Source organism: Lissotriton helveticus, chromosome 12, assembly GCF_964261635.1.
Source record: "Lissotriton helveticus chromosome 12, aLisHel1.1, whole genome shotgun sequence".
Classification (NCBI taxonomy): domain Eukaryota; kingdom Metazoa; phylum Chordata; class Amphibia; order Caudata; family Salamandridae; genus Lissotriton; species Lissotriton helveticus.
Genome location: NC_136073.1, coordinates 162,832,839 through 162,852,150, shown reverse-complemented (window position 1 = coordinate 162,852,150; position 19,312 = coordinate 162,832,839).

The following is a 19,312-nucleotide window of genomic DNA, read 5'->3' as shown; positions in this document are numbered from 1 at the left end:
ATAAAGCCAAACCAAAGTTAGCATTAACCGCGAGGATTATAATGCACTTAAGAGGGATGTATGACGTTACAACGCATACTTTTACAACGCATACCGTTACAACGAATTTTTTACAACGCAAAAACTTTTACAACGCATACCATTACAACGCATGTTTTTACAACGCAAATACCTTTACAACGCATACCATTACAACGTAAGTATTGGTAAGTATATAATATTTTTTTTATTTTAAATTAATTGTAATTAATATAATTTAATTTAATTTAATTTAATTAATTTAATTTTTTTTTAACCTGTACCCCTGTACCCCCAAAAAACCCAAATTAACCCAGAACCCTAAAAATACCCCTGTACCCCAAAAACCCAAAACTGTCCCTGAACCCTAAAAATACCCCTGTACCCCAAAAACCCAAAACTGTCCCTGAACCCTAAAAATACCCCTGTACCCCAAAACCCCAAAACTGACCCTGAACCCTAAAAATACCCCTTTACCCAAAAACTGAAAACTGACCCTGAACCCTAAAAATACCCCTTTACCCAAAAAACTGAAAACTGACCCTGAACCCTAAAAATACCCCTTTACCCAAAAACTGAAAACTGACCCTGAACCTTAAAAATACCCCTTTACCCAAAAACTGAAAACTGACCCTGAACCCTAAAAATACCCCTTTACCCAAAAATTGAAAACTGACCCTGAACCCTAAAAATACCCCTTTACCCAAAAACTGAAAACTGACCCTGAACCCTAAAAATACCCCTTTACCCAAAAACTGAAAACTGACCCTGAACCCTAAAAATACCCCTTTACCCAAAAACTGAAAACTTAAAAAAACAAACATATAAAATATGAAATATAATTATATACTTACCAATACTTACGTTGTAATGGCATGCGTTGTAAAAGTACTTGCGTTGTAAAAACATGCGTTGTAATGGTATGCGTTGTAAAAGTTTTTGCGTTGTAAAAGTTTCGTTGTAATGGTAGTGCGTTGTAAAAGTTGCGTTGTAAAGGTTGTTTCCCACTTAAGAGTATATGGTATGACAGTATCACTAGAACAGCTGCACGGAAATGGTTCCGACCTCTGCAGACAGGCTCAGCTCATGCTAGAGCACCATCTCACATAAAACCAAGCACTCTGCCTCCAGGATTGTTAAGGCCTGCCATAAGAGTGACTTATAGGTATATATGTGTCCAGATATAGGTTTAAATATAGGTATACTATATCTAAGCAAGGGGTGATTACACCACCTTGCCCCAGCTGAGGGATCAGCCAGTTGTGTCAATGTAAGTACCAGCCAGGGGTGGCAAAAGATATGCTGCAGCCCCTGGTAGGCCTTGGATGCACCTATGCCCTGGGCACCTATAGTGCACTGTACAGGGGCTCATAAGGTGTCCAGTACCAAATTGGTGATGTACCTAGGGTACATGGAGTCCATTTAAAGAGAGAGCAGATAGCATGGGGCCCTGATTAGCAGGATCCCAGGCCAACTAAGTCGAAAACCAGCTAAACACAAGGCAAAAAATCTGGGGTAACCATGGTAAGGTATCCACCTTCCTATATTTAGTGATAGGTAAATTAAATACGCAAAACAGGTGTAAACCAATCTTACCATGTTCTACCATAGAGAGCACATGCACTTTACACTGGACAGCAGTGATAAAGTGCCCAGAGTCCTAAAACTACCAACACCAGGTCAAAAAAATACCCAGAGGAAGGCAGACAGTTCAGAGATGACCCTGCAAAAGGGAACAAGTCCAACACATGGTGTGTACTGAAAATACTGGATAATAAGGGTACCGTGATAGGGATTGCAGTACAGAGAACAGAAGTAGTAAAGAGAAAGGAAAACGTGGGTTGGGTGAGAAGTGCGGTACTGGCATAAGAGGGCATCACTGGGGCATTAGATGCAGCGCCAGGGCGAGAAGCTTAATACTGAGGCAAAGACTGTAATGGCAGGTTAAGAAATCCCAGGTGGAGGTAAGGAGCAAAATAGTGAGTTAAGAACTCTGTTCGGTGATAGCAGCCCTGTAGTAAGGAGATAAGTGCAGGTGTACGAGCTGAGGTAAGGATCACAAAGTAGTCAGAGTATGTAGTGAGGTAACAGTGAACACAGTAAGTGTTAGTCATGGGCGTAGTAGGGCTTATAATGGGGATCCACACACTGCAGTGTATAGAGCACTCAGGAGCCCCAGTGTCATGCCTCATTCACTCTATCCACTCTCTGCATTCTGGGAGTTGTAGTCCTGGTTTTATACTGGGATAAACAATCCCAATGCGCAATGAAAAGCCCTGGACTGGATGAGCTGCTCACTCATGGACCTTGGAAACTTGTGAACTGAGAGCGGTGGACCCCACTCATTCAGATTCCGGGTTTGGAGTCTTATCCGCCCTGGAATTCATAGTCTGTGCTGAGGTTCATTAAGGGGCATTCCAGTTCAATTCTTTGTCATTATCCAGAGAGGGCAGACGCCATGATGTGACGTCTTGAAGGTACATATGGAATTTTGAGGCTCTCACATCTTAAAGATGCATAGCTGAGGAAAATAACCCAATCACTGGGCAAACTTCTTGTGTTACTACATGGCATTAAATTCATACCAAATGATTTCTCCTTAATAGACCACAAACTAGACACGCCTTAGAGAAGATGTTGGCTTTTCAAGAAATATCAAGGAGTAATATCAATGATATTACAGTGAAACACACTTGGAAAAAAAGACAGCATGAACCAATCCCTCCTACAAAACCATGTAACTTCCCAGGAAAAGCACTTGAATAATCCAACCACAGTACACAAGACTCATTGCCTCTGCTACTTCGAATGAAACAAATATACCATTAATCCCCAACTACAAATAACCCACAAAAATACATCAAAACCACATTGTATCAGTTTAACTCATCCAGCTCCACAACCTGCATCAACAGAATGCCTAAACTCATGTCAATGGATAGCTATGTCTCATCCATAACACACACTGCGATTATGTAAATACAGTCTAAGGATGCAAACATCAGAGTTAAGGTGTCTATCGTTGTAACTTCACCTGTGGAGGATTTTTTTAATAATCACAAAAATCCAACACAATGGATGATGCAAAGAGAAACACAAACACGATGCAGTTCACTTGATTTGAAAGTGTGAGGACAGTCTACTGCTCTTACTGAAGGTGACTCTCCTGAGGATTACTCCACAAATAACTTATCTTACCCACTGAGTCTTCTAGATCAAAATAAACATCCACTGGTGATGGGGAGGTCACTGTGCACATTCAGGACCACTGACTCCACAACCTGCCGTCCAATGCTGTTAATGAAGAGAAAATAGAGAGGGAGAGACAGAGTGTGTGTGTGTCTGTGTGAGACAGAGTGTGTGTGAGAGGTCAGAGAGAGTATAAGAGAGAGAGAGTGTGTGTGTGAAAGAGAGGAGAAAAAGTGTGTGTGATAGAGAGTAAGTGTGTGTGTGTGCGAGAGAGTGTGTCCACCTTGTACGCTAGACCACAACTAGGGTGGCAGTCCTAATGGTGACGCCCAAGCAATCTCCTCCCCATGGAAATGAGTGCAATGGGTCCCTTCCCAGGTTTTTAAGTACTGGTTTGTCAATGCCGGTGTAGTTGCAAACGTTTTGGAGAGGATAAAATAAAATAAAATATCAAGTCTCCTGTATCCATTGCTTAACTCCGCTCGACCATATCTGGCACAGAGGTGAAGGTGTCTTTTCACGTGTAAATTTCCCACCTTCTCCAGGGTCCTGGCAAAGTTTTGATAGCACAGACTATCACTATTGCAACTCTTTCTAATTGCTGTAAATTTTTGGGCGAAAGAAAATTAAGGAAGAATGAAACTGTGGGTACTGTTCCCCTATTTATTGGGCAGTAGACTGTTACTGGGCAGTATCTTCAATGGATGCTATTGCTCAACATTTGTGGGCCTGACCCCATAATACTTTTTCATTCCATGTGGCTAACCAGGTGATTTCTCACAGGGTAGAAATGCCTAACTTCGGCTGGTGGCTGAGAGTTTGGAGCATATATGCACATTCAATAGACTCAAAATGAATCAGAGCTACATCTTGTAACAAGACCAAGGGCTAGACTGATAGGAGGTGACATCATGGAATGCAGCCTCAAAAATTGTTGACAAGCCTCATGGTACTCGTCTCTAATACCAGTGCTTAATTTGAGCCGTCGGTTTCCGGTGCTCAGCACCAGCACTTAATCATCAAACCAGGCGCTTATAGTGCAAACTCTATCCAATTATAGAGCTTTTCATGAGCACCAGTTAAGGACACACTCATTTTTTATAGACATGGGGAGATTGAGTGATTTGCACAGAATCACAGGATGTTTAGTCGATGCCGAGACTGAAACCTGGCTCCCCAGGTCTGAAGCCAGCAGTTCAGGCCATTACACCACATCCTATCCCCATTCCTGGTTAGTAGTTGGTTCTGTTTTAGGCAGCGCTAACATGAGAAATACATTAAAGAAATGGGGTAACCCAAAGCGGTACTGGACCTGGGTAACGTATTAATATAAAAAGACAATGGTCCGAGACCTATTATTTTAAACGTGGAAAAATCACAATTAAATGAATCAGAAGGCGTATGTTATTTTAACCGCCCGGATCAATTAATGAAGAGAGATAGAGAATAGGCAACAGCAACAAACTCAAAAATGTATGCACAATATTTTAATCTATTGTCAAAAAACACAAATTGCAATATTTCAATCTATTGTCAAAGCAGAATTCACAATGTTAAATACTTTTTTACTTTTTTATGCATTGTCCCGTATTCAGAGCGTGCAGTAGAACACAAAAGGGGTGTCAAAAGCAAGTGAGCGTGATAGAGTGAACGGAAAAGAATCACACAGATTTAAGAAATAATATTCCAAGCAATTCACAAGAAACACCAGCCAGAGAAGGCCGGTACCGTATAACCTGGCCACTTCAATTAATCAGCATAAATTCCTTCATTTTTTACTAGACAACAGATGGCAAAATATGTCTGCACTATATCCACAAGGGTGATGCAGTTAGTGGTCCAGGTTGGTTAAATGAAATGTCGACGTTTCGACTCGACTAGCGGCCATGCGGTCGTTTTACTCCTGGGCCATGCGAGTCTTCTTCAGGACAGGTGGGGACGGGACAATAGGGATCCCTTTTGGTAACCCTATGAGAAATATAAAAAACCCCATTAGGGTTTGGGCTGTTGCCTAGTTGCTTAAAAACAAGGGCAGAATTCCAAAGACGCTTACCCTACTAGGAGATAATGGTCATGGTTCCCACTCCACATATACTCAGTCCTTAAGTGTCCGGCAAAAATTGTCCAAGTGGTCTGGAAAATCAAAATGGAGCCTATTTGTAAAACCATATAATGACCTAGTTTACAATACAGGCGGAAGATATTTTTAGATAAATTACCTCTGTGTTCAGGTTAGGATTTCCTATCCGATGGATGAACATTCGGCACTACATGTCTAAATTACTGGTCCCAATCCTAGGTATTGGGTATTCTTAAAATCAGGCACCTCCTCAAGAGTTAATCAATAAGCCTGCAACACATAGAACCAAGCAGTGAACGGGGCATCTGAAATAATGGCAGGTATGCAGACAATCGTGAAACCAAAGGATTTCAATTTACCTGAAAAACAGTGTCTCAGATAGAGGGGTCGGAGGGTAGTTTGCAAAATCAGGGCCTCCGAAAGGACTGAGTCCCGGATAGTGGGGTCGATTAATCGTATGTTGATTCGGGCCTCTGAAAAGAGAGCTCCGTGTTAGTATTCGGCGTCTACAAAGGATCCATAAGTATAATGCGTGGGGCACGAGCACCTAGACAGGCTTACCGCAGTTAGATCCGCGAGCATCTAAGGAGGAAGCGCGTCTCTCAAGGGCCTCGACGTCAATGCTCGGCGAGTAGGCCAGAGCGTTGCCTGGCAACCCCGTTATGTGTAAACCGGTTGCCTCGCTAATGATAGAAAGCAAGGGCGGACTCACCCGTTGCATGTAGAGGCTCCGTGTTTGGTTACTCATAGCACCTGAATACAGCATTGGAAAGGGTGTAAAGGCATTACACCGTTCTGCCGAGTAATGTAATGACAATTTGGGCACGATTATTTAGACCTCGTTATGAAAAATTTATAAAAATAACAAGGGCATGAAAATGAGTTTATAATATGCATAGTCCCCGACTGATTACTTACTTACCCCGTAGGATGTGTTTTAACCCTCTAAGAATACATGATTGACTCTGCCTCAGTAGAGAAGGACGGCCATCTTAGGTTGGGACGGCCGGTGACTAAGCCGAAAGCCCAATAGAGTATACAAAGTATTACATGGGTTAAAAAACCTTATTTACATAGTCAGTACTCATGTGGTCTTGCATCATATTTACAACATAGAATAGACAGACAAGCAATAACTAAGTGTTGCATATAACCAAACAATATGGTACATATTTACAAAATGAGACAGAAAAAACAACAAAACATTATTACAGTATTTCTTTACAGTCAATAAATTCAGTGTGATAGGGGAACCAACATCAGAGGATGGCAACCTGTCTATTGATCTCCTCCAACTCGTTAAGCCCCTTGTGTGCCGTGTTTAGAAGGTAAATCCACCGGCACTCTCTTCTGCTTAGAATGCTCTGCAGTTCACCGCCTCGTGGGTTTACATGTACCTTTTCCACAACCCACCATCTGATACTGTCCGGTGGGTGTTGGAATGTCGTGAAATGTTCTACCAGTGGGGCTCCCACTGTTTTACATCGTATCCGACTGACATGTTGGAGAATCCTGCACTTGACTCGCTGTATGGTCTGTCCCACATACATGAACCCACAGGGGCACAGAATCGCATAAATTACCCCTGTGGTATTGCAGTTACTATGTGACTGCAGTGTGTGTGTCTGATCATTATGCGAGAAGGTCGTGCATTCGATGGTCAAAGGACAAGCTTTACAATTCCCACATTTTTTGTGTCCCAGTACTGGTGGTAATCCCCAAAGTGTAGTTTGTGATGGGGTTGATGTCAAAGGGAGGAGTGATTTAACTAGGTGGTCCCTGATACTCTTCCCTTTTCTGAAGGCATGTAAGGGTGTTGGAAGACCTCCTACCTCATCTTGCACTAAATGCCAATGTCGGTTAATCACTTTCTTGATTTGGTTGCTCTTGGTATTAAATGTAGTGACACAGACTAATCTTTCTTCCCTGTTGTCCTTGTCATGTACCACCAGCAATTGATCCCTGTGGTTATGCCAGGCTCGCTTACGTGCTTTTTTAAGTAAGCGTAAGGGGTAACCTCTCTCGGTTAGTCTGGCTATCAGGAGTGACGATTCGTCAAAGAAATCCTCCTTCTTGGTACAGTTCCTACGGAGCCTCAGGAATTGCCCAAATGGGAGGTTATCCCTGAGGTTCCGAGGATGGTGGCTTGAATACCTAAGTAGAGTATTACGCTCGCTGCTCTTCCTATACAAAGTAGTATACAGGGTTCCCTGTTCAGACCTTATTTGAATATCCAAGAAATTAACCATATGGTTGTCACACTCCAAAGTGAACTGTATGTCGGTCATTTGTTGATTGAGCCACTTATGAAATTCAGTTAGCGAGGATTTTTCCCCATTCCAAATGAGAAGGACATCATCGATGTACCTGGCCCAAAGCTGGATGTGATCCCTATAAGGGTTTTGTTGGCTCAGCACAAACAAATGTTCGTATTCGTACATGAAGATGATGGCTAGGTTCGGTGCAAAGCTCGCCCCCATAGCCACCCCCTTAGTCTGTACATAGAAGTGACCTTGAAAGAAGAAGAAATTTTGAGTCATTGCTATAGTCAAAAGTTTGAGGATAAAGTCCGTCGGGACCCTATGTGGAGCTGGTCTTCGACTCAGAACTGCTTCAATGCAATCCAATGCCGCCTGCTGTGGAATATTAGTATACAGGGCAGTGATGTCCATTGTAGCAAGTAAATTGTTTTCAGGATCATATTGAAGCCCATCTACCAAGTTTATAGTTGCCGTTGTATCACGTAGATAAGTGGGGGTAGCGATTGCAATGGGTTTCAGGAATATATCGATATATTTACAAAGTGGTTCTAAGACAGAGCCACACCCTGATATAATTGGTCTCCCAGGCGGATCATTTAGGCGTTTGTGCACCTTCGGGAGCGTGTAAATCGTTGGCATACGTGGATATTTATTGTTGAGGTAGTCAAATTCCTGTTTAGTGATGTAACCTTCCTGTAAAGCCTGGCTGGTTACGGTGCCCACTGTTTGACAAATTATTTTGGTCGGGTCCCTCTTAATGAGTTTGTAGTTACCAGCAACCTGCAATTGAGATAGTATCTCACTTTTGTATTTGTCCACGTTTTGAATTACGATCGCCCCCCCCCTTGTCAGCGGGCTTCACTACAATGTTGGTATTGGTTTTCAAACTGTATAGGGCCGACTTCTCCTGTTTGGTCATATTGTAAGGTACATATTGTCTAGTTTTCAAGATCTGTTCCACATCCCGTGTGACCACCTGTTCATAGGTTAGGATCTTGTTATCGACCATATGTGAGGGTGGATTAAATTTAGATGGGGGTCTCAATCCACTGGCTGAGAAACTTGGGTTATGGGGGACTTTTTGGAAGTAATGTTTTAAACGAACTTTCCTAAAAAATTGTTGTAATTCAATCTTGAGATTGAAGTCGTTGGGCATGGCTGTCGGGACAAAAGAGAGACCTTTTGAGAGCACATTTTGTTCATCTTGAGTCAAAATATAGTCAGACAAATTGATGACCGGATCTTCTGGTCTATGAACTACCACCTGTAGTGCTGTCGTCTTGTCTGGATCTCGCCATGGGAGTCCGACTGGAATGGTTTCTTGCCCCTGCCTGTGCCTCGGTTCCACGTAACACCCCGTGTTCCCCTGGGTCGTCCCCAGGGACGGCCTCTGCCTCGTGGTCCCCACCATTGTTCCTCGCCTAAAAAAGGTTGTTGATCTTGAAAATTCTGAGCTGAAGAGTTGGACCCTGCACTGGTGCCAGGGCGGTCTGATTCGTTGTCAGAACCACTGCTGACTGATGAACCCGAGAAGGTATTATACCTTCTATATCCACCGCGGCCTCGGCTGGAGAAACCACCTCTCTGGTCCTGCGTGTAATATCCCTCCTGTAGATAAGGGTATGTTACTTTCTTATCATATGCCTTAATATCCTTTGCCACTTTTTCTAATTTAGTTCCTTGTGTGTAAATATCAAATTCTTTGATGGTTTTTTCTAACCTTTCCAGGGCCTCTTTGGCATTGACTAAGGCTTTGGAAATTATTGATGACAAATATAGGGATATTACACGAAGGACCAGAGAGGTGGTTTCTCCAGCCGAGGCCGCGGTGGATATAGAAGGTATAATACCTTCTCGGGTTCATCAGTCAGCAGTGGTTCTGACAACGAATCAGACCGCCCTGGCACAGGCAGGGGCAAGAAACCATTCCAGTCGGACTCCCATGGCGAGATCCAGACAAGACGACAGCACTACAGGTGGTAGTTCATAGACCAGAAGATCCGGTCATCAATTTGTCTGACTATATTTTGACTCAAGATGAACAAAATGTGCTCTCAAAAGGTCTCTCTTTTGTCCCGACAGCCATGCCCAACGACTTCAATCTCAAGATTGAATTACAACAATTTTTTAGGAAAGTTCGTTTAAAACATTACTTCCAAAAAGTCCCCCATAACCCAAGTTTCTCAGCCAGTGGATTGAGACCCCCATCTAAATTTAATCCACCCTCACATATGGTCGATAACAAGATCCTAACCTATGAACAGGTGGTCACACGGGATGTGGAACAGATCTTGAAAACTAGACAATATGTACCTTACAATATGACCAAACAGGAGAAGTCGGCCCTATACAGTTTGAAAACCAATACCAACATTGTAGTGAAGCCCGCTGACAAGGGGGGGGCGATCGTAATTCAAAACGTGGACAAATACAAAAGTGAGATACTATCTCAATTGCAGGTTGCTGGTAACTACAAACTCATTAAGAGGGACCCGACCAAAATAATTTGTCAAACAGTGGGCACCGTAACCAGCCAGGCTTTACAGGAAGGTTACATCACTAAACAGGAATTTGACTACCTCAACAATAAATATCCACGTATGCCAACGATTTACACGCTCCCGAAGGTGCACAAACGCCTAAATGATCCGCCTGGGAGACCAATTATATCAGGGTGTGGCTCTGTCTTAGAACCACTTTGTAAATATATCGATATATTCCTGAAACCCATTGCAATCGCTACCCCCACTTATCTACGTGATACAACGGCAACTATAAACTTGGTAGATGGGCTTCAATATGATCCTGAAAACAATTTACTTGCTACAATGGACATCACTGCCCTGTATACTAATATTCCACAGCAGGCGGCATTGGATTGCATTGAAGCAGTTCTGAGTCGAAGACCAGCTCCACATAGGGTCCCGACGGACTTTATCCTCAAACTTTTGACTATAGCAATGACTCAAAATTTCTTCTTCTTTCAAGGTCACTTCTATGTACAGACTAAGGGGGTGGCTATGGGGGCGAGCTTTGCACCGAACCTAGCCATCATCTTCATGTACGAATACGAACATTTGTTTGTGCTGAGCCAACAAAACCCTTATAGGGATCACATCCAGCTTTGGGCCAGGTACATCGATGATGTCCTTCTCATTTGGAATGGGGAAAAATCCTCGCTAACTGAATTTCATAAGTGGCTCAATCAACAAATGACCGACATACAGTTCACTTTGGAGTGTGACAACCATATGGTTAATTTCTTGGATATTCAAATAAGGTCTGAACAGGGAACCCTGTATACTACTTTGTATAGGAAGAGCAGCGAGCGTAATACTCTACTTAGGTATTCAAGCCACCATCCTCGGAACCTCAGGGATAACCTCCCATTTGGGCAATTCCTGAGGCTCCGTAGGAACTGTACCAAGAAGGAGGATTTCTTTGACGAATCGTCACTCCTGATAGCCAGACTAACCGAGAGAGGTTACCCCTTACGCTTACTTAAAAAAGCACGTAAGCGAGCCTGGCATAACCACAGGGATCAATTGCTGGTGGTACATGACAAGGACAACAGGGAAGAAAGATTAGTCTGTGTCACTACATTTAATACCAAGAGCAACCAAATCAAGAAAGTGATTAACCGACATTGGCATTTAGTGCAAGATGAGGTAGGAGGTCTTCCAACACCCTTACATGCCTTCAGAAAAGGGAAGAGTATCAGGGACCACCTAGTTAAATCACTCCTCCCTTTGACATCAACCCCATCACAAACTACACTTTGGGGATTACCACCAGTACTGGGACACAAAAAATGTGGGAATTGTAAAGCTTGTCCTTTGACCATCGAATGCACGACCTTCTCGCATAATGATCAGACACACACACTGCAGTCACATAGTAACTGCAATACCACAGGGGTAATTTATGCGATTCTGTGCCCCTGTGGGTTCATGTATGTGGGACAGACCATACAGCGAGTCAAGTGCAGGATTCTCCAACATGTCAGTCGGATACGATGTAAAACAGTGGGAGCCCCACTGGTAGAACATTTCACGACATTCCAACACCCACCGGACAGTATCAGATGGTGGGTTGTGGAAAAGGTACATGTAAACCCACGAGGCGGTGAACTGCAGAGCATTCTAAGCAGAAGAGAGTGCCGGTGGATTTACCTTCTAAACACGGCACACAAGGGGCTTAACGAGTTGGAGGAGATCAATAGACAGGTTGCCATCCTCTGATGTTGGTTCCCCTATCACACTGAATTTATTGACTGTAAAGAAATACTGTAATAATGTTTTGTTGTTTTTTCTGTCTCATTTTGTAAATATGTACCATATTGTTTGGTTATATGCAACACTTAGTTATTGCTTGTCTGTCTATTCTATGTTGTAAATATGATGCAAGACCACATGAGTACTGACTATGTAAATAAGGTTTTCTAACCCATGTAATACTTTGTATACTCTATTGGGCTTTCGGCTTAGTCACCGGCCGTCCCAACCTAAGATGGCCGTCCTTCTCTACTGAGGCAGAGTCAATCATGTATTCTTAGAGGGTTAAAACACATCCTACGGGGTAAGTAAGTAATCAGTCGGGGACTATGCATATTATAAACTCATTTTCATGCCCTTGTAATTTTTATAAATTTTTCATAACGAGGTCTAAATAATCGTGCCCAAATTGTCATTACATTACTCGGCAGAACGGTGTAATGCCTTTACACGCTTCCCAATGCTGTATTCAGGTGCTATGAGTAACCAAACACGGAGCCTCTACATGCAACGGGTGAGTCCGCCCTTGCTTTCTATCATTAGCGAGACAACCGGTTTACACATAACGGGGTTGCCAGGCAACGCTCTGGCCTACTCGCCGAGCATTGACGTCGAGGCCCTTGAGAGACGCGCTTCCTCCTTAGATGCTCGCGGATCTAACTGCGGTAAGCCTGTCTAGGTGCTCGTGCCCCACGCATTATACTTATGGATCCTTTGTAGACGCCGAATACTAACACGGAGCTCTCTTTTCAGAGGCCCGAATCAACATACGATTAATCGACCCCACTATCCGGGACTCAGTCCTTTCGGAGGCCCTGATTTTGCAAACTACCCTCCGACCCCTCTATCTGAGACACTGTTTTTCAGGTAAATTGAAATCCTTTGGTTTCACGATTGTCTGCATACCTGCCATTATTTTCAGATGCCCCGTTCACTGCTTGGTTCTATGTGTTGCAGGCTTATTGATTAACTCTTGAGGAGGTGCCTGATTTTAAGAATACCCAATACCTAGGATTGGGACCAGTAATTTAGACATGTAGTGCCACATGTTCATCCATCGGATAGGAAATCCTAACCTGAACACAGAGGTAATTTATCTAAAAATATCTTCCGCCTGTATTGTAAACTAGGTCATTATATGGTTTTACAAATAGGCTCCATTTTGATTTTCCAGACCACTTGGACAATTTTTGCCGGACACTTAAGGACTGAGTATATGTGGAGTGGGAACCATGACCATTATCTCCTAGTAGGGTAAGCGTCTTTGGAATTCTGCCCTTGTTTTTAAGCAACTAGGCAACAGCCCAAACCCTAATGGGGTTTTTTATATTTCTCATAGGGTTACCAAAAGGGATCCCTATTGTCCCGTCCCCACCTGTCCTGAAGAAGACTCGCATGGCCCAGGAGTAAAACGACCGCATGGCCGCTAGTCGAGTCGAAACGTCGACATTTCATTTAACCAACCTGGACCACTAACTGCATCACCCTTGTGGATATAGTGCAGACATATTTTGCCATCTGTTGTCTAGTAAAAAATTAAGGAATTTATGCTGATTAATTGAAGTGGCCAGGTTATACGGTACCGGCCTTCTCTGGCTGGTGTTTCTTGTGAATTGCTTGGAATATTATTTCTTAAATCTGTGTGATTCTTTTCCGTTCACTCTATCACGCTCACTTGCTTTTGACACCCCTTTTGTGTTCTACTGCACGCTCTGAATACGGGACAATGCATAAAAAAGTAAAAAAGTATTTAACATTGTGAATTCTGCTTTGACAATAGATTGAAATATTGCAATTTGTGTTTTTTGACAATAGATTAAAATATTGTGCATACATTTTTGAGTTTGTTGCTGTTGCCTATTCTCTATCTCTCTTCATTAATTGATCCGGGCGGTTAAAATAACATACGCCTTCTGATTCATTTAATTGTGATTTTTCCACGTTTAAAATAATAGGTCTCGGACCATTGTTTTTTTATATTAACATGAGAAATAGGCTGGTGCAAGCTGCCTCCTGATGAGAGCCCCGGCACGTAATTTTTTTACAAATTAACCACTATCTAATACATGTCTTCTGATGAATCCGTGCATGCAAAGTGTCTGTGTACATAGTAAGTGTCCTGTAAAGTACTAATGGAAAGATTACCACTGTAGCTAGGAGCCATCTTGGAATATGATGTCCAATTTTTGTACCATATAAAGTTAACAACCATGCACCTCTAGCACACATTGGAGAGACATATCTACAATTGAGCTCCAGGTGGAGGCGTGGCTTGAAGCCAAGGGAGGGGCATTGGCATGCTTCCATTGGTTCTTATGACTGGCCAGCTTCCCACAGACAGGGCTTACCAGAAAAATAGGGGGCTGTCCTCTTCTGCCAATCGTAAAACGTTTGGGTTTGGCAACTTGCCATCCATCCCTATAGTTCACTTCACTGCCTGCTGTGCTGGTGCCTTCATTGGCCCAGTGGTGATTGACAGCTCTCGAGCTCTTATAGTTCTCCACCATCCCTCTCTGCTACAATCACATGACGCTGAACTCTCTGGGGGCGGGTCGTGGCCCCGCAGCTCATCTGCTGAAGTTTGTGAACGTCACTTCACTCTGCGAGACTGACTGCAAGGAAGGAGCGCGCGCTGCCGCGGCCCCACCCGCCCTGCTGCAGATCTGAAGAACTGAAGCCTCTTTTCAGACAAACACACCTTTGGGAAAAGCTGGATTGTTTTTCTTTGATCTGTGTTTTTTATTTGTAAAAAGAACCGTCCCAAGTCGCTTGGCTTTTTTTTTTTTTTACCATTTTCTTACAATACGATGGTGAGCATTTAACTGTTGTCAATTTCTAGGCGCTATTCTAGGGGTTTTAAATATGTACTAGAGATGTTTTATGCCTAATGATGGATGTTTTATATATGTAACGGAGACTTTTCTATGCCTTATCACAGATTCTTTAAATATGTCCCAGGGACCCTAGACTTCCCGCCACTCCTTCTTCACGTCGTGTTGTTACTTTAATTCTAGTAAAGTATTCTTGGTAGAACCTGTTTGTCTCTTGTTTTCTGTATTGAACTTGTTTTCAGTTCTTTAGATCCCCCCTGGTTCTCCCCTGGCTGCTGCGCTGCCTGGAGCTAGAAAGCAACGCCAGGCTTTGGTCCGCCCTGTGGGCAGTCTGCCCAGTGCCCCTTTGATGCCCAGCTTCATTGGCTTGACACGGAGCAATGATTGATAATGTTAGTGTGGTTTTATATAGCGCCTAATGCATTTTCTGCTGTTTCTAAGCTCTGTAAATAACAATGTTCTGAGGGTTAATCTGGCTGAGAAGGAGGCAACCCGGCCTCTGCCTCCTTTGCCCCTGAAGCAGCTGGTCATGGACTCGGGTAATGGAGCAAAGATCCAGGGTCCGCGTGAGGACCTCGCCTGTACCAGGGATTAGGATGGCCATGGTTTGCTGCATTCAGGGCTCGGCAGTATAAACAAGACAGATTTTATTTATTTTTACAGTCTTCTTCAGAGTGGCCAACCTCAGAAGTTACCAGAGAGATGCAGAGAGGTGCAGAATAGGATTATAGAGCATAGAGCAGGGATTGTCCAGGAAATTATGAAAAGTCGACATTGAGGATCCCACCAGGACATGAAGATGTCTTAGGTCTGAATTGATCACTAAGTACATTCTCGCCCCGTCAGCACCACGGATGGGGGGGACAGAGAAGGGCAGGTTTCCAACATGGAAGTGGTTGAGGGGGACTCTCCTGACCAAGAAGAGGTGAAGCTGATGAGTGTGCATTGCTATTGATGTAGCACAGAACTAGCTGAGAGGTACATGGCGCGGTACACTGAGGGGAGATGGGGGTGAATATAAAGTCTTCTTCATCAAGGGTGAAGTTATAAAAATGTACAACACAAATATGTAAACATGAGTTGTAAGTGCACTTAATTTCACATATTTACACCCAAAGATATTCGCTGATTTGCCGAGAATCACACAGTTTTCAGGCAAGTGCAGAAGCCACAAGCAGAGCCAGGGTCGCTAGGGTATAAAATACAGGGTAAGATGCAGTTGTGATCTCTTTAAATGATGGGTTGTGTGGGGCATGACAGTTCTATTAGAAGAGTGAGAGCGCAGGGTTTGTACCCGAGGAGAGAGTAGGGCTTGTGAGGGGGTTGTAAGTAATTGTTTGCAGGCCTTGCGTAGCGCGGTGTTTACCGGTTCCTCGGTGATTCAATGTCTCCTGTGCGGACGGTGGTGGGCTTCCTCTGTGGGATCTCCATGGGACGGGTGAGACATTCAGGCTCCTTCGGCCCAAAGACTCATGAGAGATCCTGTGTTTAGAGTCAGTCTTTACTGCATCACGTGTTCACAATGGCGGAGACAATCTGAGTGGTTGTGTACTGCGTCTCAGTGGAGTGTTTGTCACTTACTTGTTTCCTCTCTGGTGATTGTTGTTCTTGGTCTGTGTTTTCAAGGCTCCTGTATCCCCCAGGCTTCTTCAGTTCTCGCTTCTCTATAGTTGGACTAGAATTGTTCTCATCCTGCCCTTTACTAATCTTCTCATGTTTGTTGTCCTCGTTGTTTTGTTTCTGGTGGTACCCAACCGATGTCGCTCCAGCTCTATGTTCCCTGGACTCGTGTCTCCCTCTCGCTTCATTTTTATGTTCCCACCCGAGTGAATTTCTCTGGGAGTTCCTGTCCCCAGGAGTCCCTGCTCTCTGTCCTTTACTCTCACTGTCCCAGAGCTCCCGGGGGTGAACTGAAGAAGACAGACTTCACAAGTAAGGGATAGCACTGCTGTCTGTGACAGATAGTGGAACATGTCTGCAGTCAGCGTTGTGCAAGGGATAAAATAGCTGAGCGAGTGATGGCTCTGGTGTTATGGTGTGTACTCTGGGCAGGTGAGGGTAAGTCTCTGTCCCTGAGCTCTGCTCGGGCAGACTGAGGGGCACAGAGCCTGTGGTCTGAGTTGAAATAACAAGGCAGCCCACCCCAAGCCCACACTATGCTGCACAATGTGTACTAGGTGTGAGCAGCCACACACTAACGTTTAGTGTGTTCAAGAGTGTTTACAAACATACAACAGAGGAGACTGCAGCTCCACCAACAGAGGCACCCTCCCTCCCAACCCTTTAACTCATTTTCTCTTCTGGGTACCTACCTCAATCATCTCCACTCTAACTCTAAGCTGCCCTCCCCCAACAGTTGCCCTTTGCACTAAGAGCTGTAATTTACCCTCGCCTCACTCTGGATCAATGAACAGACATTTACTGCTCTAAGTCCTCACCAGTGGAGTGATGTCCGATACACACCCAGGTCTGGATGAAAGCGACCATCACAATATGGCGCAAGTTGGCAGACATGGCTCTCCTCCTAAAACAAGGCTTGGCAACAACCCAAGACTCTGTCATGCCCACTAAGTTGGTTCTGTGAATCCTTTCTGTAGTTCCCTGTCACTGTTTGCGGGTCGCTACCTCATTAACTGGCTCACATGTGCAGCCGCTTGGTACGCAGAGTCCTGGCAGAGACGGGGAGCTGGCAGGGGAAATAAGGTGAGGCCTGGCAGAGCCTGTTCTTGTATGCTGGCACTGGCTTTAGATATAGTCTCTTCAACCACTCCTGGCCTCTCTAGTCCATGACTACTGATACATAGAACTAGAGACAGGCTGAGCGCGGCATACAGGAACACTCTAACCAAATATAACACTAGAGACAAGGCGCAGGACTGCTCATGGACGGAAAACGTCCATCTTACAAACCGCATCAGTTAAGTACCAGAATACTGAGGTTTTTAATATTTGCCTACAAAACTATTGACTGCCAATATATATCAGGAAGTATAAATTTACTATTCTTAACTTCACATCTATGTACATTGACAAAATATACATCCTTCCCCTAATGTGCATTGATGAACTATATATATATCCTTCCACTAGATTGAGTTAATAACAGTAACTCTTACTCTTTTGGTCTGTGTGTGAGGACATTTGCACATGCACATTTGGAAACACACACACAATGCCCTCCTGCAACCATCATTCTAGAAAATTAGCATTTAATGCCCCTTTTCCTCAAATTTCTACACTATGGAAACATGAATTGAGTACATTCAGGGCTGAATCGCTGCAAAAGCCTATCATCTATTTAAAAACTGGAATTTAATTGGGCCAACAAGCACTGTATGCAAATCGTCATCAGAATTATCATCTCAGAGAATGCCAAATCCATGTCCCAACCTGGCCCCCTCAGAAAACCTCGAGGACACAACAGGGAGAATACAATTCCCTTACTTTGGGATCATGGCTAAGTAGGAAGCTGTAACAGCATCCCGCCCTCGCTGGGGTCAGCTGGGGCTCCCTCTTTCATGCTGCACAGCGTGCTGGCTATGCCCCTTGCACCAATTGCAGATGCACCTGAAGGGAACTGAACATGCGGCCAATGGTAGCGAAATGTGGGAGGAAGGCGGTGGAGAGAGGAGACAGAAGGTGTGGCCCCACTCTGTCCTCATCTGACATGCTGAAGATGATGAGTTCTTGGAAGGAACATGCTGCACTCCTTGCTCTGCTTTGACCCCTGCTTGTCAACGAAAACATACAAGATGGAATTCATCGACTCGCCTGCGCATTATGGTATAGCTGTTGCAGCACACCTTTGTAATGCGTACCAACTTGTACAGCTATAGAGTGGAAACTGGTGTTTGAGGGTGAAACTACGTTCCCATGCTCACTGCAATGCTCTACCCGACCCTTCCCACAGGAGATAAATCATAAACAACAGCAATTACTGGGATGTACATGTGGGACCTTCACCCCACTTCAGGACTGTCTGTGTGGGTTGTTCAGCCTGTGTTTCGACTTCACTCTTGCAGTATTCCCCCACAGCTGTGTCGTTTACTGGGGGGACATGCATCCCTTTCTTGCACCATGCACTCTCGGGATCTTGCTTGATCTTTTTGGCATCTTCACAAGGCTCTAGTCCACACATTCTAAAAATAACTCAATTTCCCCCTTCTTTCGCTCCCGTAGAGGAGAAAAGTCTCATGGAAAACAAACTTTGTGCAATGGGGAGGTGTGAACATTCCTGATGAAATGCCTGACCAGATTCAAGCATGAATCCCTAATTTAAGAAGTGCAGTGTGACCAGCAGAAGCTTAAGATCCCTTGACTGGCTGATCCGAGACAAGGCCAAAACCTCAAGTCTCAGCAGGTTACAGTGAAGAACTTCGAAGACACAACAGGGGAAGTCAAATGTGAACACATTCAGCTCGTGTACTACCATATGCTGGTCTAGAGGCAGCTTCCCACAACCTTGGGGCAGCTGTCAGCTTCTGTAGTTGCCACGCCCCCTCATGTTGCCATAGCATCCCTGCACCAGCGCTGTGCACAGATTGGCCATGCAGCATCATTAAACTGAGTAGGTGACCAATAGGAGGAGGCGGGTTGGGACCAATAGCAGGAGGTGGGCTGTGAGCCGAGGGAGAACAGTGTGGAGGCGTGGCCTAACGC